The sequence below is a fragment of the Podarcis pityusensis genome (assembly GCF_964106645.2).
Source record: "Podarcis pityusensis genome assembly, chromosome: 12".
NCBI lineage: Eukaryota > Metazoa > Chordata > Lepidosauria > Squamata > Lacertidae > Podarcis > Podarcis pityusensis.
In genome coordinates, this window is record NC_138037.1 from 47515404 (window position 1) to 47540282 (window position 24879).

Sequence of the window (24879 nt, forward strand, 5' to 3'; positions counted from 1 at the left end):
AGGAGACAGTATTTAAGGATTTGATTAGATCCATGTTAGTTGCCTTTAGATCTCTGGTACGGTAAACCTTGGGAAATTGCCATTGCAGCGAAGCTTACACACCCAATCAATGTCATCAAGGGGCCAGTAAAACAGAATACCCCTTTTTTGCAGAACGGAGTAGTTTTATTGTTCATGCTAATAAAAGCATTACAAGGACACTCCCAGCCCAGCATACAACAATCTGCAGAAACAGTTAATGATTCAAGTATCTATGGAATTGTCATCAGTTGATGTTGTTCATAATGCCCTTAAGTCCTCTGTTTGATTATTATGATAATGCTGATTGACTTCTATATTAGACTCATAATGAGAAAGGCTATTATGGTAGCTCAGCTGTCACACCACTGCAGTTCTCAGATCCTTCCTTTGAATTTTGTTTTGTTTGAGAATTGTTGCTCCTTGATACAATCACATACAGCCCCTATCATCTGGAAACCATTTTTTGGTGGCCACAGGACTTGCCAATCAGAAGGTCGGCGGTTCAAATCTCCGCAACGGGGTGAGCTCCCGTTGCTCGGTCCCTGCTCCTGCCAACCTAGCAGTTTGAAACCACGTCAAAGTGCAAGTAGATAAATAGGTACAGCTCTGGCGGGAAGGTAAATGGCATTTCCGTGCACTGCTCTGGTTCGCCAGAAGCGGCTTAGTCATGCTGGCCACATGGCCTGGAAGCTGTACGCCAGCTCCCTCGACCAATAAAGCGAGATGAGCGCCGCAACCCCAAAGTTGGCCACGACTGGACCTAATGGTCAGGGGTCCGTTTACCTTTTATGGTGTTGCAGTAATTGGCATATACAGTACTTCAAATGGTGTATTTAAACGACACAAGTGGATTAAAGAACTTGATCTAGATCAGAACCGAAGCCAAGATGGAAAGTTTTGACTGCAGTCCACTAATGTACCTGCTCCTTTCTTCACCCAATTCCCAAGCCAGCTGACAGGCAGTTTTACGAGTCTTAGAATCTGTAGCGTTGGAAGGGACCGCCAGGGTCATCTAGCCCAATGCAGTTATATGAATCATTCCCAAAATGTCATTATTAAACAAGCCTCTTACTATGCACTATAAGATGTATACAGTACTACACTGAAACGTTTAAATGTTTGATTGTCCTTGCACCTTCCCGCCACACTTGCCATTCTCTCCTGCCGGACCAGTGTGGTGCACCCTTTGAGAACCACTATTGTAGAGCATGAATAGAAAAGGGGATGTGAGATTTGGAGGCAGCAAGGGTCGTGCACTTTATGTTTTCATTTTGTGTTTTTATGCGGTGAGCTGTCCTGATACATTCAGATGAATGGGTGGCATGCAAATTTAATAAATAATAATAACCCCCTGCAATGCAGGAACCTTTTGCCCACTGTGCAACCCTGAGATTAAGAGTTTCATGATCCATCAGCTGAGCTCTCCCAATATTGCCAAGGAAGTTGCTTCTCTTCCCAATTAGCACATATTCTTCCGAAGGGCCTCCTGCTTATTGACAGCACCTGTTTCCCTCATCAACTTTTTAAATCTTTTAAAAACCACAACGGCTAAATACGGGCCTTCCCATTTTGGCCCGATTATGGCTAATCCAATACAGCTCTCGCATAATCCTGCTTCTAATCTCCATAATAACTTGTCCCTGCTGTTGCAAAAAACAAAAACACTTCATTTATATTCTGGGAACTAAATTCGATTTGAGCGCAAACCCCCCCCCCAGCCTATTCAGCTGGCCCAGATACCTGATTCTTTGATGTAACATTGGATGCAAACTCAGCTATAGTAAAACAATTCAAAGAGGGCAAACGCCTTACGTGGCTGGGTAGCTCAGCTGGGTAGAACCTGGTGGTGATAACGCCGAGGTTGCAGGTTCGATTCCCCCCTAGAGGCGGACAGCTGCATATCCCAGGGGGTTGGACTAGATGACCCTCAGGGTACCCCTAGGATATCTAATTCTATTGAAATCTCCCGACTCCCAGGGTATCTTTCGTGCGTTCCCACAGCCGGGAATTCTAAACGGGATGGGGGGGGGGGGAGAGCGGCTGGTGGGGAGGGGGAGCGGCGGAGCGGGACCCGCGGAGGGATTGGCTGGCGCCTGCCACGTGACGGACGCGAGGCAACATGTGCTATTGGCCTTCCTGGGCTGCCGGGGAGTATCGTCTTGCGTCGCGCGTGGCGGCGGCGGGAGATCGCCGGGTTCCTCCGCGGTGGATCTTCGCAGCGGCGCTGCTCCTCCTGAGGTAAAATCTGAGGTGGTGGGGAAAAGGGGGGGGGGAGGCTGCTGAGGCTGCTTTTTCGGGACCCTGCCGTACGTTGTCCTCCTCCATTCCCTCAGAAAGTGTGTGGAAACCCCAATATTGTGTGGCGAGGATGGGGCTTGCGGACGGATTGAGGGGGGGTGTCGCGTTTTACGTGGGTTATTTCTCTGTCTTTGTGAGAGTTAAAAGAGGCAGAGGAGGGGGAGATCCGTGAGGCGTTGGAAATACGACTTGGGTTTTCTTTTCTTTTTCGCCTCGCTCTTCTGGGTTTGAGGGTGGGGAGGAAGGAAATATATCTTGTCACCATCACCTTCATCACCATCATCATTTTATTATTTACAAAGCAGACAGTTTAAATTTAAACCTGGGAAATGCCTCTCGACTGAGGAAATGAGGAAAGGTGAGGAGAAAGGGTGGCATGAAATATATCTTGTCATTATTATTATTTTTTTAATTATTTGCAAAGCAGGCAGTTTAAATCTAAGCCTGGGAAATGCCTCTCGACTGAGAGGCGGGTTCGGAAATGAGGAAAGGTGAGGAGAAAGGGTGGCATGAAATATATATTGTCATTATTATTATTATTATTATTAATATTATTATTATTATTATTTGCAAAGCTGGCAGTTTAAATTTAAACCTGGGAAATGCCTCTCGACTGAATGAGGAAATGAGGAAAGGGGTTCTCAGGATATCCAAATGAACCGGGGGTTAAATGGACTCTGTTGTTCTGTAAGGCGAATTTCGAGGGGGTTGGGTTGGGGTTTTTTTGCTACAGCCGGTTAAAAGCACATAACGTTTCAGCCCTGATAGAAGCACGCCTCTCTGAAGCAGCCAAGCTACAGAGAGATTTCCATGGGAATTGTAGAGTTGGAAAGGGACCTGGGGGGTCATCTAGTCCCACCCCCTGCAATGCAGGAATCCTTTGCCCCATGTGGGGCTCGAACCCACATCCCTGAGGCTTGTGGTCTACTGGCTGAGCTGGAAGTGAAGGTGGGTGGGTGGGTGTGTTTGGGGTGGGGTGGCGGGTGAGATGGAAGCCAGCGAGTGCATAACTTTTCATTAGCCCTCACACCCATACCCAAAATCAAATGGTTCCTTGACGCTCAGGGGTGTTAATAATTACTGCAGAGTATGTGTCTGTGGAAGACATTTCTCCAAGGATCAATGGCTGTTCGTTTATTATTCGTTTAAAATATTTATGAATTCATCTTTAATCATGGGTTTCTAAGCACTTTACAACAATTTTTTTTTAAAAAAACCAGAACAATGTACTCTGCAGCACAAAATAAAACAGTAGGTTATTAAAAGCAACCAAATAAAATGAACTGTGCAGTAGGAATGTGGAATGTATAATCGAGCAGAAAAGGTTTTCTATCATGTGAGCAGAGAACATTAGTGTGCATATGTGTGTTTTTGTGCACATACAACATGCTCACATTTATTTTTTAAAAATGGGGATGCTATTATTATTTGAACAGGCTGCAAGTCTTAGGCAGGTAAATCGTATAAATTAACCCCCCAGTCCCACAGTTGGATTCACTTCTGAATCTACATGAATAGGATTGTGATGTGAACTATCCTGAGACCTCCAGGTATAGGTGTATAAGTTGAATAATAAATAAATAAATAAAGGTAAAGGTAAATAGACCCCTGACAGTTAAGTCCAGTTGCGAACGACTCGGGGGTTGCGGCGCTCATCTTGCTTTACAGGCCGAGGGAGCCGGCGTTTGTCCACTTCCACAGACAGTTTTTCCGGGTCATGTGGCCAGCATGACTAAGCTGCTTCTGGTGAAGCCAGAACAGCGCACAGAAATGCCGTTTGCCTTTCCGCTGGAGCGGTACCTATTTATCTACTTGCACTGTGGGCTTTCAAACTGCTAGGTTGGCAGGAGCTGGGACTGAACAACGGGAGCTCACCTCGTCGCGGGGCCTCGAACCGCTGACCTTACGATCGGCAAGTCCAAGCGGCACAGAGGTTTAAACCACAGCGCCACCCATGCCCCGTTAAATAAATAAATAAATAAATAATGAAGCTGCACAAAACATGTAATATTTAAGAGGAACTCTGTTGATTTGCCTCTGGACATAATTCTGTTGGGAGGTTTCTGGAAAATGATGCTGTCATTTTTCAACTGATTCCCACTGCTTCCAATCCCAGGTTACATGTTGTCTGTTTTTGTTTTGTTTTTTAAGCAAACTCTGAAAAAGTTGGCACCTTGCCTATTTAGCACCAATTCAGAGAACCAAATGCTCCTGTGTTCAAAAACTTCTGTGAATTTTTCATCAGCAGTGTTCTTTAACTGGTTTTCCTTAACTGATTTTCCTATCTACTGAGAACAAATGCTCTATAGGATTCAGAAAAAGTATATTCTGTTTTCTCATTTCTAGCGTTTTGTTTTCAGCATTGCATGCTACAATGAGAATATCAAGGCTTCCAGCAACATCTGTTACTGCACCATCAAGTCTTACCATAAATTATCCCCTGTGACCATCCTTGTTTGAAAATATTTGTACAAAGTTATCTTGGATGCGCAGGCACTAAGCTAATTATGGTAAATTTATTTCTGGTAAGTCTGATTTTCAGGGATTCTTTAGATGCTAAGGATTCTACAGGATTTTTAAAAAGGATTCGTCAACTGAGAAAATTTCTAATCCAGTTAAGGAGCTGAGAGCTTACTTCACACTTGTAAATTCATGTGCTTGGCGTGTATATATATCAGAAATGACTAGGAAGAGTTATTTATATTTTTATAGGAGAAGAAGAAACAATGAATTGAGAAGAACTTGAGCAAAAGCATTAATGGAGATAACAGCCTATATGATGTGTACAAACAAAAATGCACAGGGAAACGTGTACCAAAATGTATAAATGCATGATAATGGAAGCTTTGGATGCAATCTCCAAGAGCTAAATGAATTTAAGCTACAGTCATAATAAATTCACATCTCCAATGAGATACATTGGATTTAATCAAAGGAAAATTAATTGTGGTTTAGATGCAATCCTAAGTACATTTCCTAAGGAGTTAGGGCCCATCTACATAGCTGTTTTACTAAGGGTATATGCAATATCATATCTTTGATATGTGAATAGTGCATAGTACTGGCAGCACATTATCCTCCTTTATCAGTTCTTCCTCAATATTCCTGCATTATTGCATCCAAACTCTGCCCATTCTGTTTTCCACATTGCATCCACCCCCAGTTTCCCCTTTCCCCCAAACTAAAGTTAGTTGCCTTTGAAGCCATGCCACCTTACTTTCATTTGTCGTCTTTTTCATCTTTTATGTTAGAGTTGTGGCTGTTGTGCAAAACCATGGTTGTTTGCAGAGAGAAAAAACAGTGCAGTGGTGCCCCGCAAGACGAATGCCTCGCAAGACGGAAAACCCGCTAGACGAAAGGGTTTTCCGTTTTGGAGGTGCTTCACAAAACGAATTTCCTATGTGCTTGCTTCGCAAGACGAAAATGTCTTGCGAGTTCCTGCGGGGTTTTTTTCCTCCCCCCCCCCTTTTTCCCAAGCCGCTAAACCGCTTATCAGCTGATCGGCTAAGCCGCTTAACAGCTGATCGCTAAGCCGCTTATCAGCTGATCGTTAAGCCGCTTATCAGCTTATCGTTAAGCCGCTTAACAGCTGATCGCTAAGCCGCTTATCAGCTGATCCGCTAAGCCCGCTAATACTGTAGCGCTAATCCGCTAAACTGCTAATGGGCTTGCTTCGCAAGACGAAAAAACCCGCAAGACGAAGAGACTCGCGGAACGGATTCTTTTCGTCTTGCGAGGCACCACTGTATCTGTAATCAACAGGAAATAAAGTGGGAGTGATGCTGATAAACAAATCCTCCTCCCCACCACGAAGATTTCATATAACCATCATGACTTGACTGATAGATATGCCCTCCATGATTGTTTTTCAAACCCCGTTTTATAACCAACCAGTGGTCACCACTATATCTTTATGGCAGGGAGTTCTGTAAATTAATTATTTGACAATGGCTCAGTTTGCACATAACACAGAGTCAAATCATGGCTTAGGAGCAAACATGCAGGCTTACAGAGAGGAACTTGTGACCAGTTTACTCCTCCTTCAGTCATTCTGCTGCGCTCTGCTAAGTCAGGGTAATGTGTCCTACAAACCTGGACTCAGGGTTTAGCTCTGCAGACAAACCCACGAGCTCAAACCAAGGTTGGTCCTATGGTTTACAGCTTGTGGTTTGCCTTGGAGAGCTAAACCACAAACCTATGTTGATATGCAAAGTCAAACCATAGTTCAGCTCAGTGCAGCATCAGAATAACTGAAGGGAGATCTCGCCAGGAGCATCTCATTCACACTAAGCCACAGTTTGGTTTAGCATTACATGAAAACAAGATCAGTGTCTTATATGGCATTCTTTCATATAAGAAAACAATATATACACAATCACTTGTGATGTGTGAGGTGTGTGTTTATTTTGCCACGAATGAGGAAGATGGCTGTGCACATTATCTCTGCTAGAAGAAACCTTAATGTGTCAATCAGCCCTTTGCCCCATTAATTTCTGTGGTACTTTCTTCGGTGTGATATATTACCCTAGGACAAAGGTGCTACACTAGCAAGCAGAAGAGCCATTAGAGAAATTTTTGTGTTATCTCCCCAGAAAAAAAGTAGAAGTTAAAAAACAAAATCTGGTTTTGAGACTGAGTTAGTTCAGTGGAGTCAGTGAGGAATCCCTTTAATAACTGCCATTTATTACTTGAAGTATCAGATGGGCACTGCCGCAAATAGGATGTGGAAAGGCATAGTCTGTTGATGATCAAGCTGGACTGAATACACATAAGAACATAAGAGCTTTCTGTATCAGGCCAAAGGCCTTTTAGTCCAGCTTCCAGTTCTCACAGTGGCCAACCAGATGCCTGTGGGAAGCCCATGAGCAGGACCCAAGTACATCATCACTCTTTCCACTTGTGATCCATAACAAGTGATGTTCAGAGAGTTACCACTTTCGCAGTGGAGGAAGATCACTCACTTTTGAAAGGCAACTGATCCACCTCAAAAGGGAAGGGGATATGTGTCAATTATTGGGTCTGCAAAGTTTGTTTCTAACTTCTCTAAGTAAGGGGAGCTAAGTTCCCCTTCCTTTTTTAATGGAGAAGTGGCCCTCAGCTTAGGCAAGACTTTGAGCGATACTGAAGTGCTCACCTGGTTGATGCCCTTTTGTCCTGTAGCACTGCAGTGCTGTGTGTCTTGATTTTATCAGGGTTCTCCTTGTGTTGTGATCAAAAGTAGTGTCCTCATTACAGCAGTGGGTTTACTGGCCTTTTCACCCTACATTATTCTCTAGGTAACTTTCTGTGGGGGAACGTTGCCAGTGTTGGGCATGCCGAAAGGCAAAAGAGGGCAGAATAATCAATTTCATTGTTACCTTTGTACAAGATGCTAGTTTAGACACACACTCACACACCCTCTTGCATACAGAAAAATGAGAATTTTCAGGAATCCAGCCAGGTAAAAACACCCAAGGTTTGAAGTGAGGCCAGTTAGAAGCTTGGAAGGCTGCATTAGGTTCCCAAGGCTGAGATTCCTAACCTCTGTGTATCAGCAATAAGTTAGCTATAGAGGTTGGCTGCCACTCAAGCCCACAGTGTTGTTTTGGTGAACTTTCACCATTCAAAATAGCATCTACATTACAACAAGCTCTCTCAGTCTTAGAACATCTTGCCAGTCCCCCCCCCCCCCTTTTCTTTTTGGAGAAGTTACCAGACAAGGAAGCTCCCTCCGTTTCACAAGGCATCTCAGCGTCTTGACAAGGCATATGCAATAGCATCATAAGGAATCCTTGTCAAAACATCCTCCTACTGTGTAGGCTGTAGGCACTGTGATTTATTATGCTAGAAGGAGATATAATTTTTTGTGAAAATTCCAGGAAAGCACAGGAAGAATCGTTTCCTTTAGTTATCTTCTAGTAGAGTCAGAGCTATAGTTGGTATATCCTTGCTACAGCACTGCAGATATACAATGCCATGTGGTACATCTTTCAAACAATTGAAAATTACGCAATTGACTAAAAAAACAGAGATTTTAAAATGCTTTTGTAAAAGCAAAAAAACAGAGATTTTAAAATGCTTTTGTAAACTTGGAAGTTGACCTTCCAGTTTACAAACTGTTGTTCATGTTCTCAGTTTTTTTCCTTAAAGCTGTGTGCTTGTAAGAATGCAGACATTTTCACCCCCCCACCCCGTTTGAGAAAAATAGTTTTTGTTGGGCCAAGTGCTGTGCACATTAATTAAAAGTGAGCTTGAAAAAGATCTCTGTTCTATAAATACAGGGGAATCCCCAACTTACGTGAGGTTTCCATTCTGGGCTACTGCACACGTCACCGGAATGCACACAAGTGGGAATTCCCTCGTTTCTCTCGCATCCAGCTCCATTCCACACTGTTCCACCCTTGCCCTGCCCCTTTTGGTTCTGTTTTCAGTGCATGTGTCAGTGGGAATTGGGTGCTTATTGCATGGAAGTGGGGAGACGCCTGTGTTACAGTTAGGGAGCCCTGTAATACTGAAGCATTCAACAATAATACTGTATTTCATGATGTCATCTGGTGTCTTTATGAGGCAGGATTCAAAGGATTTGATATTTTATTGTCTTCTGATTGAAGTATGTGCCTCATCAAAGTAATTAATTCATCTTACTGAGCAACTAGGCAGCATATGGCTCCAGATGGCTTTATACAAACTCTTTGGCTTGTTTAAACTCCTTTGAGACGATTCCTCCCCTCCTTCCACGATGCATGTTGCCCCATTGATATATTCCATTCTCTGACATATCTTATAATGAACAGAGTGCAGATTTGACAATATCTCAGTTGAACATTTTATGTCACCATTTGCAACTCCCTACTGCTCATTTTAGTGCTTAGTTAAAGGGTTCTTCTGAACCTTGCATGGTCATAGGAAGCTGCCTTGCACTGAATCAGATCATTGGTCCATCTAGCTCATTATCGTCTACTCAGTGATTGTACAGGGCTACCTGGAGATGCTGGGGATTGAACCTGGTACCTTCTGCATGCAAAGCAGAGGCCCTGCCATTTAGCTACCACCCTATCTAAATGTTCAGATGTCATATGTGGCCAATAGGGCTGTTGTCTTGTGTAGGGTGGTACACTAACTGCACTCATTCCTGGTGACTGGAGATTTGGATCGGTAAATACAAGGCTTAGTGTTTGAATTCCTGCAGTGGGCTCTACAAAGGGCTGCATTTGAAGTGTGAGTAGAAATAAGACTTGGTTCAGAATGCTGCTGCTAAGACTGTTAACAAATTCAGTTCAGTTATTGAATTGTAAATTATTTCTTACTCTCCCTTCACCATGAAAGTTTGCTCTGCTGGGGTTGCCACGGAGAATACCCTCTTTTATCGTGAAACCAGTCTTTGACTGGACAGTCCTTCAAATAGACAACTTCTTCAAACATAGGATTGTCTGCTGTGATGTAGGACATGTGGCCACCCTACTTAATAGGCCTATCATAAGCATTACTCAGCTATCTGATGTTGGCACTTTGCTCACATCCACTTTATATGTTCTAGATGCTATAAAAAACAAGTTCTGAGAAAACTTTCAGAACATTGAGGGATTAGCTTTTCAGATCTACTTAACACCTGAAGTGTAACAGTGCGTTCTGAAATATGGATGGATTTCATTTTCTGGAAACCACCAGAGAAGTTTATAGGCTCCCATTTAAGATCAATGACCCACAGAATTGTTGTGGCCAATTGAAAGGAAGGTGATCTATCTGGGGAGATTCTATTTGGATGGAACACACTGCAGAATGCAGTGTGGCTAAGTAACTGGACATAATCACACTTTCTTTTAACTTTTCAGCTTGTCTCAATTGACAATAATCTTGAAAGCAAGACAAAGAATAAAACATCACCACAAATGAGAAAAGGTAGAATCAATGGACGATGAGAATAAAAGTGTGACAGAGAGCTTTTACACATCTTGCTCCAAGGTATGTTTATGGTCATGGTTTTTTATTATTGTTCTTTGTGCTCGGGAGGAAGAGCAATAAGGTGGATGTTTGCATGTTTTTGGAGGGTAGGGGTGTGATACTGGTTGAATATAATGATAACAACATCCCTGTTACACCCAGTATAGCCATTGATTCTGGCAATCTTGGAAATGTGCTGTCGTACCAGAGTCAGCTGGAGGCTTCTGGACAAAACAGACATGTAAGTGGGAGGAAGTTTGTAGGTTACACCCTTTCCCAGGACACAACCCTCACTGGTCCTCCACACCATCCTTGATTGGCTAGAGCAAACCCTTGATCTCTGATAATGCTTCTTGATTGACTGAATGGAAGACCGAGAGGCATGTGAGTATGTGTAGATACCAGCCTTTACAAAGGTGAACTTCACATCACTGGCATGTGGCCCCCAGAATGCTGCCCAGAAGGGAATATGGCCCTTGGGCAGAAAAAGGTTCCTCACCCTTGAGATCAGGCCTTGGAGAGACATTGGGGTGGCCAATGAATCAGTAATGTTCCTGATGACATAATTGTGGGGCACATTAGGGTCCAAATTGGCTTGCAGTTTGTCCTAGAATAAACCAACTGATTTTCAAAGTTAGGAGAAAAATAGTCTTTATTTTCCAATTCCAAGCTCATTGCGGGTTGCTTCATCACTACTCATGCTGAAGACGTGAAACTGCTCTGCTATGGGCAGGGAATTGTTTGCTTGCTTTTTAAAGTAGGAAGCCTATGTTTCAGTGTAGCAGAAGTGAATGTTCAAGTTCTAAGGAGAAAAATAAACATTAAAAAGGTGGGAAAGGACTTGTGGTGCTTTGGGTCACATGTCACGATCCCATCCTGTAGAAGCCCATGGTGCTATCAAAGCCATCCAGGGCTACTAGTCTATTCTTTCCAGATGTTTTACAGGTGGCTAACAGTAATTTTCTAGTTGAGTGTTCTGAATCAACATCATCTGGCTTGTTTAGCCACAACCTCCCTCATTCTTGCAGCAACCCATCTGGAAATGGAAGTGCCCTGTGTTGACTGAGGAGCCAGGGCATGATTTTTTTTTTACTGTGCTATACTTTGTGTATAAGTGAGTTAAAGGTTAGGAAAAGAATCTCTGGAGAAATAGGTAGTGAGACCCTTACCTCGCTTCTGATTTCATCTTGCAGCAAGTGACCCAATATACTGAAAAATACAGCATCTTTCTTTTTAAGACTGGGGTAGAGGACTTGTGTCCCTCTGGATTTTCTTTGACCTCTGGCCAGCACAGCCAGTGATTAGGGATGATGGGAATTTTAGTCCAATAACTTTTGGAAAGCCACCGGTTCCTCATCCTTGTCTTATGTCTTGTGAAATTTATGCAAGGCTTTTGAGGTGGGCCTCACAATGCAGTTTTCATTAGATTGTTACAACAATAAGCACCAGTAAAAATGTCAGAGGCCCCATCTGCACTATATTTTAAAAGCATTATTATACTACTATAAACAGCCATGGTTTCTTCCAAAAAAAAAACCCCTGGGAACTGTAGTTTGTTAAAGTTTTTAGGAGACCCCTACTCCCCTTAGAGTTGCAATTGCCAGAGTAGTTTAGTAGCCAACTCCTTTTCCTAGGGAACTCTGAGAATTCTAGCTGTATAAAGGGAACAGGGGTCTCCTCACAAGTCTCAGCACCTCTAACAGACTACAGTTCTCAGGATGCACTGGGGAAGCTATGACTCTTTAAAGTGGTATGATACTGCTTTAAATATATAGTGCAGATGGGGCCACAATAAAACAGGAAAGACAATTACAAGGGCAAGATGGCTTGTTCATAAGTGCCTGTGGTAGAAGTTGAGAAAGGAAGGGGCCTCTGCTGAAAGCTGGATGGTGACAAATCCCAAGCTGTTTCCGTTGCTGCTTTTCTCCCCTAGTACCATAGCCACAAGCCAGGAGACCAGACCTACCATTAGGCAAAGCAAAGCAGTTGCCTCAAGAGGCAGATAATGGAGGGCAGGCACCCTGCTCCTATTCCCTTGAGTCTCTTAAGTTAGCCAACTGTCTCCAGTTGAAATAAAAAAAATCCTTCCAGTAGCACCTTTAAGACCAACTAAGTTAGTTCTTGGTATGAGCTTTCGTGTGCAAGCACACTTCTTCAGATACACTGTGTATCTGAAGAAGTGTGCTTGCACACGAAAGCTCATACCAAGAACTAACTTAGTTGGTCTTAAAGGTGCTACTGGAAGGATTTTTTTTATTTTGACTATGGCAGACCAACACGGCTACCTATCTGTAACTGTCTCCAGTTGATAAAAGATTACAGCTGCGAGTCTTGCTGGATTCTACAGGTGTCATCTTGTCCTCCAACTCAACAGTGTAATGCCTTGGGCCAGCAACCATGAAGCACCTGAAAAGTCAGGGGCAATGTGAGAGAATTTGTGTTTTTCATGACCTGACTCTTCCTGGTTAAGAGGGCACACAGTTGGTTCCCTGCTTGTGCTCTCCTTGAATCATTCTCCCTGAATCGAACATCCCCCAGTGTCCCTGGTCTCATATAAATGGAGATGCATAGCTTGTGGCACATAAAGCATCCTATCTCCAGACTATGGGCTTGCACAATGAGGACAGTAATAAAGAAATGTTGCTGGAATAAGTACAAAATGCTTTCACCAGCATCTTTTCAGAATTACCCATTGATTCTGGAAGATTTGCTGAGGGTCTAGAAATAAACACAGTACTTGCATTTTCCTGAAGTTGGCATGTACTCAGGCCAAATGGTGGTGCTTTAAATTCAGTTCACTGTGGAAGAGATGATACTGTGTACGAGACAATTGAGAATAGCTGTTACTCCATTTCCTGGCTCTTCTGGGTTTTATGCAGTCACTTAACAGCATTGAAGTGCAGCTGTTGAAAAGTGGTAAGGATAGTCTTTCGTACTGTTAGTGCTTAAGATTTTTTTTTTTAAAAAAAACAGACCCAAAATGTATTGCAGTGATAATTTAGGACTCAGCTTGAGACACTGTTTATTGGATGATATAAAATGTATGTTTTGTAAACACTGAACAGTGTCTACTTTAAAACAATACTTTACTATTCTGTATAGCACTTTCCAGAGCTTCTCGTTCATGAAGGGAAATCTTCATAAAATACAGTATCAGTGGTGTCTCACTGACACCATATTGACTGAGGGTTAAGATATACAAGAATAGTAGAAATATATGTTGGAGATATTCACAGGATGGTGCTGACACGTTTGGCAGGAAGGATCCAGGTTTTTTTTTGAAAGAAGGCTTTGTATGCCATTGTTCGAAATTGAGAGAGCTATGATTTGTGATCCTATGGACATTTTTTAATGGATACGAAGGTTGTGTACACACTCCTCATTTGGTGCACTCCAACTGCTGGTTTGGGAAGTGGTGTACACACGATGTTAGTCACAATCCATATTTATCTTGTTGTTACCTAAGAAATGCTGTGTTTTCATGTATTTTCGCCCCAAACGAGCTTTGAACCAAATTGAGGAAAAGGATGGCCTAGTTCGGAACAGCCCAACTTTTCATACCAAGTGGGCTGCAAGAATACTTTGATATGGAAGCTGCAGGCAGTACACTGCCTTGTCCTGTGAAGGGGGGCATTTTTATGCCCCCCCTCATCCCTCACACTGCCTTTCCAAAGCTGGCTAAGTGAGGTGCTAGGCTTTGGGAAGGAGGTGTGAGGCTCTGTCAGGGTCCTAGAGTTCTCCCATCTCCTTCCCAAAGCTGAGAAAGCACTAAATAGGCTTTGGGAAGAAGGAGGGAGGACTCTAGGACCCTGTCAGAGCCCTCCTTCCCAAAGCCCAATGCCTCACTTACCAGGCTTTGGGAAGGCAGCAGGAGGGCTGGGATGTGTGTTAAATGTTGCCAAGGGCTGCCAAAAAGGCCTCAGGAGCCTCATGTTGCCCTCTGGCCGCAGACCTGGCCTAGCTGCATTTTAAGGCAGTGATGAGATATGTGCAATGATACTTAGGTGTGATGTTTGATTTCAGTTGGCTATAATCACCCTGTTCCCCTTTTGCATCTCTCTCTCTCTCTCTCTCTCTCTCTCTCTCTCTCTCCCCCTCTCCCTCTCCCTCTCCCTCTCCCTCTCCCTCTCCCTCTCCCTCTCCCTCCCTCCCCCCTCCCTTTCCTAGCTTGCCCTTCCCTATTCTGTATCACCCTCCCCTAAAATTTAGCTTGTGAGCCTATCCAGACAGGAACTTGTCTCCTCCGCCCACTCGCATTTTCTTCCGTATGTTATTCTATCAAGTGTCATGTATATTGCAGGAGCTATACACATAAATAATTAAATGAATTATCAGAAAAAATATTTTCTGTGTGGTGAGAAGGTCCAAGGGCTGTGTAAGCTGCAGGTTTTTGAGCCCCCCGCCTTAGGCAAGATACTGTCAGTGAATCCCCTCTGTCAGTAAGTCTCCCTTCTCGCTGCAGCAGTTCCAAGAGCCTCTTGCCAGTGTTGAGGTGGGGGTCCCTCAACAGATGCTTGACCATGCAAGCTCTTGTCACCAACTCTGGGCAGGACTTAGTGAAGTCTGACTTCCTTTGGAAGGAGAAACCTCTTACAGTGTTTTTCAGTATTTGAGTTTATTTACAAATATGCAAGTTGAGCGTAGCATTCCTACCAACAGCAAATCCCCATGTCAGATCCCTGAGGAGCCACCCCAGCACACCTAAGGGAGCTCCTTTCCCTTCATATCTCTCTGTCCCTCATCCTCACCTCATTTTAAAAATGCTCCTGTTCTTCTCCTATCCAGAACACTAAAGAGACCTCCAGCTGTTTCCTGACCATTGGCCACTATTCATTAAAAATACCAACCAATAGGCCCCAGAGCGTCAATACAGAGCGTGGCTCACATTATGTCATTTGTCTTGATGTATATATTGCGTAATTGGAAGTGGTCTCGCCATAATCTTTCTTCTTTAAACAGTAGCAGCCAGAGTGTCTTTCATAATTTAGCCTCTTCACTCATGCATCACTAGTGGTAAATTTGGCTTTTTTGCAGAACGTGATGCCTGAAGTGAAGTGATTGAGATAGCAACTAAGATGTTTTCTCTCTCTTTCTCCACCACATAAGTGCATGCACACCTTTCACTTCCCTCTCATCTCATGAGGATAAGTTAGAAGAAGTCATTAATCCTTCATAAGACAAATCATGAAGGGCTTCATTTTGGAAGTTCCAATGTTCCCAAAGCAGATGTTACCGTACGGATTTATCAACAAAGCCAGTGTGTGATATGAAATGTTTTGTGCTTTAACTCTCATGTAGCTATTTTACTAATATAAGGCATATTGGCCTCAAAGAAACTGATGAAAGGGAAGAAGCTACAGATAAAGTTCAGAGCCTTGAGAATTTAATCACTGGGTTTTCATATACGGAAGACCTATGGGTTAACCTTGTTTGGGATTTGTTCTGTCTCTGAACTGCTCTGCCTTAATTTTGGGTCCTGTAGACAAAGGCAAGTTTGTTTCTGTGAAGAATGGAACACTAAAATTAGAAGGGACTTACTTGCAAGTAAAGATGTATAGGACCAGGCTTTAAGCTGCTTAGAAAACCAGAGATTTTTTTATTTATGTTTCTTAATCCATATATACAGTGATGATATACACCAGGGGCAGCCAAAACAGCACCTTCCAGATATTGTTGGACATTCAGTTCCCAGTCTGTGAACCACCCTGAGACCTCCAGGTATAGGGCGGTATATAAATTAAATAATAAATAAATAAGGTTCGGCCAGTATGGCCAGCGGTCAGGGATGATGACAGCCCAGTGACATCTGGAGGATATCTTGTTGTCTATCCTTGATGTAAACAGCAGAACAGTTGATGTTCTCTCCAGTGGCTAAACATCAGTTAGAAGCCCCAGTGAATGACCTAGGACAGTCAGCAAGAAACACCCAGAATACTCTGCCTTAAGAGAAAAGTTTAAATCTCCAAGCAATTAAAGAAATGGGGGCCAGGATAATACCAGGGTGAGTGACCGTTGGAGAAAAGTCTATCTCGTTACAATGCAACACTAAGAAGGAGCTTGTCTACTTTTCTATCTGCCTATAAAGGTGAGCTATAACTAGAACAATGTCACCATGACCTTCTTTTTATTATCAGCAAGACTTGTTCTAAAGAGGCAGTGTTGATGGGAAGCATGTGCATTACAGTGGTACCTCGGCTTAAGTACTTAATTCGTTCCGGAGGTCCGTTGTTAACCTGAAACTGTTCTTAACCTGAAGCATCACTTTAGCTAATGGGGCCTGCTGCCGCCAGCACAATTTCTGTTCTTATCCTGAAGCAAAGTTCTTAACCTGAAGCACTATTTCTGGGTTAGCGGAGTCTGTAACCTGAAGCATATGTAACCTGAAGCGTATGTAACCCGAGGTACCACTGTATACACAATTCTTTAACCTTATGTCCCTGATAATATAGAGATGGTACCTAATATTTTTTAAATATCCATGTTTTATATGTAAAATTTCTTTCTGCCTTTTTTGGGGGGGGGGGCTCTAATTTATTCTTACACCTGTGAGCTGTGGCAATGTTAACCTTTGCCTCTAATTATAACTGTGTAAAATGTAACCTTTTATAAACACCTAAAACCAATAGAGGTCTTTTTGCTATCATAATTGAAAGGACACAAGTCTAGCCTGAGTTACCGTAAGTAATCTGAGGTTATACTGACTGCAGTAGGAAAGGTAAGCACATGCTTAAAGCTCTTCAGTTAGAATCAGTAGAAAAAGGCATTTACCTTTTGACCATATTGTGATTTAAGCATTTTCCTTTAGCTCTCAAAAGTGATACTGTAATCTAGTAAATGGAATTTTTCACTAGTTAACCAAAAAGTACAATTTATTCACATAATTTAAAAGAAAATCTGGCAAATACTGCTCCAACCACATGATATCCTTGTGATGTTTTAAAAATGCTGTCTCTTAATTAATGCAAGATTGCAACTAGGGACTCCAGTGAATTAAGCAAACTGTAGACAGATGTAATATAAATCCTATCTAGGTTAATCTTGATGAGCTCAAACGTGGTTACAGGAAATTAGCGATAATTAATATTTCGCCGAGGTATATTGTTACATTCTTACCCGGCATTCTGCTGTAGGCATTAGTGCTCCGGTGCGCACACAAAGATCATTTATCATTCCCCCCCAATTATTCCATTAGCGTGTGGTGGGGGGGGGAATGCTCTTTTTGCATGTAGGAAATTCATTAAGGCAAATGGGGAGGCCATCATGTCCAGGAATTCTTTGGGAATAGGGAAATAAAACGGGCAAGCCTGGCTGTGTGTTTCTGTCTAAAGAGGAAATTTTTCTGCATGGGTAAGAGGTTTTTTTTTTTAAGTTTAATGATTTTACAAAAGCAAATTTCTGTTAAGTGAAGTACAGTTTCACTTTATATTCCACCAGTTTAAAACGAACAACAAGTCTACTTAATACTGAAAGGGATGAAGGAAGTCCATTTTTTCATATAATATCAATTTGCCTATTCCTTAATAAACAGGAACACTCTTCAGGCATTTATAAATGTCTGGTCATGTAGAAAGCTTTACCCCTGACCTTTCCACTTTGAGCAGCAAGGTCTGGAGGACCATAAGGGCATCAACAAGCCTCCCGCAACCAGGCTGATGGGTGGTCCATGTAGAGATCAGCATTTACTTATTTCTGAACAAATCAGACTTGACCAATTGCTCATTTCTTGTTTCTCTTATATCTGGGGTGAAAAGGATGAGTGTGGATTGTTACACTACTGAAGGAAGAGAGTATGTGACATGTTGTACTTTATTAGGCCTGCTGGCCAAGTAAGTCTGCAGGTTTACATCATCACTTTCAGTAGTTAATTTACCCACCCTCATCTGGCAGGGTTTAGGTGTGTGGTGATGTTGTACCTGGACCAGGAAAGAAGCAGGGCATGCTGCCACATAGATCCTTTGTGGGGGTGGAACCAGAAGGGCTACGTTAAGCCCATTCTGTTCCTGGCCTGGCTGCCTTCCATCTTTTTGCAGCAGCTGCCAAATTTGTAGGATACCTGTGTTTCAGTTCATGCATTGCTTTTGGGAAGTTTGAGTTATGTAGGGGATGCAGACGAAACCAGATTTCTCCACCACCTATAGCACATGTACGTACACACACACACACACACACACACACACTCTTTCTCTCTCTTAAATGGTCTATATTTGTTTTTTATGGGTTTAGCTTTTCACTGCATTACCTTTTCCATCCTGCAAGTTTTCAAGAGAGAGTGTTGTGGGGTGATTTATTTATTTTTAAGCCAAGCTAAGAATAACTATAGAGAGAGTCAGTCACCTTGTACTGTTCACCTTTCTAATTTTGTCCATTGTATTTTCTGATTGAAACACACAGTAGGCATCTTGTTGAAGTGGAAAGTTCTCATTGACTGACCTTTGTCTCTCCACTTGCCTTTGTACTGCTTCTGATATAAACGACTTATAAGCAATGTGGCTTATAAGCAGCAACAGATTTGATCCCTCCACCTCACATTCTGTTGTGGCCTTTGGCCCTTCCATTAGGAAGTTAAGCTTCTACATCCATAGTAGGCAACTTTTGAGTCTGGGTGGGTGGGATGGCTCTTGATGAGACAAGTCAAAACCAGATTACCTACTATCAATCAAGCTGCTCTCCTCAACTCTCTTGTGTAATTCTGTCTGGTATGGGTAAGAGGGGATAATAGTGAGCAATATGATATAAATTGGATCTCCCTTCTCTTGTCTAACTAAACTAGTTTTTATCTTTCTTCCTTCAATCTCCTAGGCAAGGAACAAATAATTGTGAATGAGAGAGGATGGAGAGTTTACCCTACTGTAAACAACAGAATCTCACTTTTAAGAGAATGGTTTTAACAGTGGGGAGAAAATTGACTTAACAATGAGAAAACAAACCACACCCTTAGCGAGGCTGGATACAGAATCTAGACCAGCAGTTACTAATCCTCATTCACTTTGCAGGGTATAATCCAGTAAAATATAGAATCATAGAATTATAGAGTGGGAAGGGTCCCAAAGCGTCATCTAGTCCAACCCCCTACAATGCAGGAATTTCAACTAAAGCATCCATGACAGATGGCCATCCAATCTCTGTTTAAAAACCTCCAAGGAAGGAGAGACCACTATCTTCCGAAAGAGTCTGTTCCACTGTCAAACAGATTTTACTGTCAGAAAGTTCTTCCTGATGTTTAGTAGGAATCTCCTTCCTTGTCACCCTGCATAGCAGGAGAAAACAAGCTTGCTCCATCTTCCATGTGACAGCCCTTGAGATATCTGAAGATGGCTATCATATCATCTCTGTCTCCTCTTTTTAAGACTAAACATCCCCAACTCCCTCAACTGTTCCTCATAAGGCTTGGTTTCCTTGATCGTCTTGGTTGCCTTCACAGATTCTAGCTTTTCAATATACTTCTTAAATTGTGGTGCCCGGAACTGGACTCAATATTCCAAGTGTGGTACTACCTTGATCTGGATACTATACTTCTATTGATGCAGCCTAGAATAGCATTAGATTTTTTTTTGCTGCTTCATCACACTATTAACTCATATTAATCTCGTGGTCTACTAAGATCCCTAGATCCTTTTCACATGTGTCCCCATCTTATATTTGTGCAGATGGTCCTTCCTGCCTCAGTGTAGAACCATACATTTGTCCTAATGAAATTCATTTTGTTAGTTTGGGCCCAGTTCTCTGATCTGTTAAGGTCATCTTGAATTCTGATTCTGTCTTCTGTGGTGTTAGCTGTTCCTCCCAGTTCGGTGTCATCTGCAAATTGGATGAGAATCCTCTCAATTCCTTCATTCAAGTCGCTTATAAAGATGTTGAACAACAATGGGCCCAGGGCAGAATCTGCAGCACCCTACTTGTTCCAGGATGATGAGGAACCATTAGTGAGCATTAGTGAATCATTAGTGAGTCAACTAGCTACAAATCCACCTTACAGTTACCTCTTCCAACCCACATTTTACCAACTTGTCCCCAAAGGACCTTGTCAAAAGCCTTACTGAAATCAAGATATACTGTGTCCACAGTATTCCTCTGATCCATCAAGCTTGTATCTCGCATTTTTTAAAAAAGAAAGAAATGGCATGACTTGTTTTTGAGAAACACATGCTGGGTCTTTATAATCACAGCATCCTTTTTTAAGTGCACACAGACCAACTGTTTAATTATGTGTTCTAGGATCTTTCCTGGTATAGACATCAAGCAGACTGGTCGGTAGTTACCTGGGTCGTCTTGTCACACATTTTTGAAGATGGGGACAACATTTGTCCACCTCCAGTCTGCATACTGTCATACTTGCTCTCTTTTTTCTCAGTGGTGTAATTGTAACAGTGCTGTAGGTTTCAGAATGACATTGATGTATTTCTGGGGAGATTGCAAAGAAGGTTCAACTGCTCTCATTCCATTTTTCTCTCGAAGAAGCCAAACCAGATTTGAGTAATTTCTTTCCTTAAAAAACTTCCACTCCCTCACTCCTTCACTTGCATTTATCACTATTGTGTTTTCTCAGCTAGTGTTTGGCACCTGTTTTTCATTTTCTTTTAGGGCTGGCAAAATTATTCTCTTGCAGTCTCTCTGGCTAATTAGGCTTCACTGTCTGGTGATCACTGTGGCTTTATCCTGCTTTGTTTTAATCTGGATCTTCTGTCTCTTTGAACTCCTTGTGTCCTGTAAAAGAATGAAAATTTACTGCAGCTCACTGATGAGAAACCAGCACATTTTGTTCAGCTATATATCCTTGGCAAAGAACATGTTGTCGCACCACAATTCTAAACATACTTATGTGGTCCTAAACTGTCTGCATTTCAGTGGAACATACTTTCAAATAAGTGGCTTAGGCTGACAGCTCATCTTTCCCCTTCTCTTCCATTTTTTAATAAAACCCAGCAGAGCATTATTTTACCCTCTCAGGGCCAAACTGCCACATACACATTTAACATGAGCTTTCCCATTAATGGTATCAGTTGTGGGAGGAAGGCAAGCAGAGACAGTACTGCTTGAGGAAACATTTATTGGAAGAGGTCCTTGAGAACAGTGGTGCTGTTGGGCAGTTTTTGATTTGGGGTTTATGGGAGGCCTCTGTTTTTGATGGCAAGTTGGGGAACACAATTTTGGCTCCATTTGAGCCACGGATTTTTGGATCCAAAGGACTATGAATCCCAAATCCAGTCCCTATCCAGATCCATGTGGTTTAATGGTTGAAGTGTTCAACTAGGACGAGGGAGATCCAGGTACTGATTCCTACTCAGTCATGAAGCATGCTGGATGACCTTGGGCCAGCCAATTTCTCTCAAAATAGCCTAGGTTGTTGTGAGGATAAAGGGAGGGGATTCATGTATGCTGCATAAACACATTGAAAGAAAGGTGGGATATAAAAAATAAAATAAAATAAAAATAGCACCGCTGCAAGAAGTTTACCAACTCATCCTTCTGACAACAGAGACTGGTCCTAGGATCCTTGGATAATGTACTCTGTGTATTGGTATATGAGGTATCTTCAGAGGATTGTATCCAACAAAGTTCCACTCAAGAGTAGACCCACTGAAATTAAGGGACCTAAGTTAGCCATGTCTGTTAATTTCAGTGTGTTTAATGTGAGTACTGCTTGCATTGAATACTACATAGAGCTGCCTGCTTTATTTTGGGTACTATGGAAGACAGTCCAGCAAATGCCCAGCAGGACTGCCTTCAATCACATTTCTTGGCTGCCATCTCCAGCTTCTATTTATCTATTTCTTTTAAAAAAGCAGGCAGCTTCATAAATCGCTGCAGTACACTGGCTACAAATTAAAACTGATAGCTTTCCCATTTGAGTGCACAACAGTATAACCTTGATGTGGCTACTCAGAGGAGAGAACAGATTTAGGGAAATCATTAAAGGGAGGAAGCAGGAACATCACTTCCACATTTCATGCAAGTTGCATAAGCTCTTAGTCATTTTGATACCTAATATCCTGAAATCTGACATGGATAACAAACCCGTTGGGGATATAACAGACTCTAATTAAAAAGTGTTTATATAATGAGACCATAATTCACCGAAGTGTTAAAAGAACTAATGGCATGAACTCTTTCCTTGGTGTGTGTGTTTTTTAAACAGTTTTATCCTTAGTTTAACCTCTCATTATTCATTTCCACCTTTGGCCACTTATATAAAGCTGTAACTCTTTCTAATAAGATCTTGCATATGCTTCTGAGACTTTGACATCAAAAGGCTAATTTGCTATTGTTCTTCAGTGCTGGTTGATGCTTGAATGTAATACTCAGCACTTTTACTTCTTTTTTTTGTATTCCATTGGGGATGTGTTTCCTGTTGAATATTTTTCAGCTGTTTATAAAATCAGGTTGTTGGTTTTTAGCCCAGAAATACTGCCTGCAAATAAGCTGGCCCTCAACAGAATATAAAGACTATATGGTACACATATAGAACTGTGCTCTCATGAGGATTTTATGCATGATGGGGAATTGTGTCCCAGAGTTTCCAGTTGTGAGTTCTGGCCCTTTTATTGTAGGGTCCATTTTTGCATTTATCTCAATACACGGGGGTGTTTGGGCATATGGAAGTTGGGGAAGAAGTTCAGGTGGCAGTATCACATTCCCCTCCACATGTTGGTTGAATGGGAGAGAGGAGGACTGTGATAAAGGAGGGCTAATGTCTAAAAACATTGTGAGTTCAAATGTCCCAGTTCTCATGCCAATATTCAGCTGCAGATAAAATGGGTATACTTTGACTTTCAGCCTAATGAGCTGTTATGACAATTAATTACCACTCCATTCAGTCCCATATTGTTCCAAGGATGTAGATGTAGATTGTAACGCATGCTCAACCTTGCAGGATTAGAACAAGAAACACACACACACACACACACACACACTTTTTGAAACAAGGTTCTCACCCCAAGCCTAGATTGTAGGGTTGAGCCTAAGGCTGAAGGGCAGGGATGAATCCCAAGAATCTGCCATATCCTTCACCAAGAAATAGGTCCCACAAGCCCCAGACTGCATATTCCACTTGACTTTTAAATAGTTACCTGTTATGAGAGCTGCCAGTAGTAAAATCTTAACTGTGTAAAGTACATCAACCACTTTAAGCCCAGGAGCCTTTAAGTCATAGTGTGTGGGTGTGATTGGATGATAAGTGATTCTGAGGGATCTCCTATTAAGGAAATGCCCCTTTAGTTAAGGGGAGTAGTTTAAAAAAAATGACGTTCTTTCATGGTAACCTATATCTGACAGTGATGTCAGGTGATCTGTTTTTGCCTGCATGTCTTACTGGGTTTTGGTAGTGCCATGTAGATGTACGTAGTTTTGCAAGACCTAACAGTCCTGCTTTTGGTTCAGTTGCGTGCTTACCTTCTCCACACCTGATGTCACATATGAAGTGGCCTGATGGGCCAAATTGGAAGACCTGCAGGGCTTAATCAGGCCCATGGGCTGGAGGTTTCCCACCCTTAACTTAAAAAACCCCGATACCTGCTATGCCAATAATTGGAACTTTGGCATACATGGTCTACCATCTACCTGATGAGATCTGTGAGTGTGCCAAATTTCAAATTACACCAGATCTTGTTGTAAGCAGCAGATGGCATGGATCAACCAAGAGGAGTGCAGGAGAGGACCAAGACAATGTGGTCCATTTCTGCTGGTCTCAGGCACTCTGTCTTCTCCATTAGGATTCGGGATGTAAAAGACCAATGGACAGTGCAGTTTATGTAGGATAAGTTGTAAGCAAGCATAATTTGTGATATTCCACAGCATGACTGATCATAGGGCATGTCTGTTAAGACGTCATCCTTAGCTTCTAATTTTCTGGCTTTGTGGAGCTTAAGCCAACAAGAAATACTTTAACTTTGATCTTAAACTACAGGATTTTTAAAATTTTAAAAAAATTATCAAGTATACCTTTTGTAATCATGCCTAAGGTTTGAGAAGAGGAAATTTTGTAGTGAACAAGGATTTCAGCCTAGGGGTGCCCAGTATTTTCTGCATCCACTCCTTAGCCACTGAGCCATCTTCCCTAACTAATCATGTTGAACTCTACTCTAGTTATTCCATTGGTGACACATTACCTTGCATTACAGTTTGATGTAGACAGACAGATTTTTTACAACCTGACCAGATGAATGGTTTCTAATGTCTTGTTTAATGTTGGTGAACACGACTGGGCAGGTTTCTTCTGTACCAGCTCAGTAAAGTCATTAGAATCTAGCCCTGACAGATGCCCAGATAACCTTCCCAGGATCTGACAGAAAGCATGATACACGGAAAAAAGAAGAGCCCATAATCTCTCTAGAGGTGCCCCTTCCCCACCTAGATTACAACCTTGTTAGGGTTCCCTCCCCCCCTTTCGGTAAGTGAGCACAGTATACGGTTCTAAAATCAATGTAATTTGTTCATTAAGTCCCCACAGCTGTTTTTAGATTTAGATTTTCTAAAAATGAAACAGCAGCCTAATTCAGTTTAATTTTCAGTTTGCTTACCTCTTGCCAAAGAATTAATAGTGCATGCAGACTGGCAACACTTGGGTGATTTATTATGGAGTGCTATAACTAAATGACCAAGGCATTTTATGGTGCAAGAAGAGTTGAAAAACATCAACATAAA

The 24879-nt window shown here is 42.2% G+C and overlaps 1 protein-coding gene across 3 annotated transcripts in view; it reads left to right on the forward strand.

Moving 5' to 3' along the window:
• The first annotated feature begins 2135 nt into the window (after positions 1 to 2135).
• TMEM108 (transmembrane protein 108) overlaps positions 2136 to 24879 on the forward strand; it is a 190968-nt gene continuing 168224 nt past the window's right edge. For all 3 annotated transcript variants that reach the window (XM_080975925.1, XM_080975929.1, XM_080975926.1), the window contains exons 1-2: positions 2136 to 2259; positions 10131 to 10260. The gene's annotated coding sequence lies outside the window, so the exon portion shown is untranslated. The remainder of the gene's footprint in view (positions 2260 to 10130; positions 10261 to 24879) is intronic.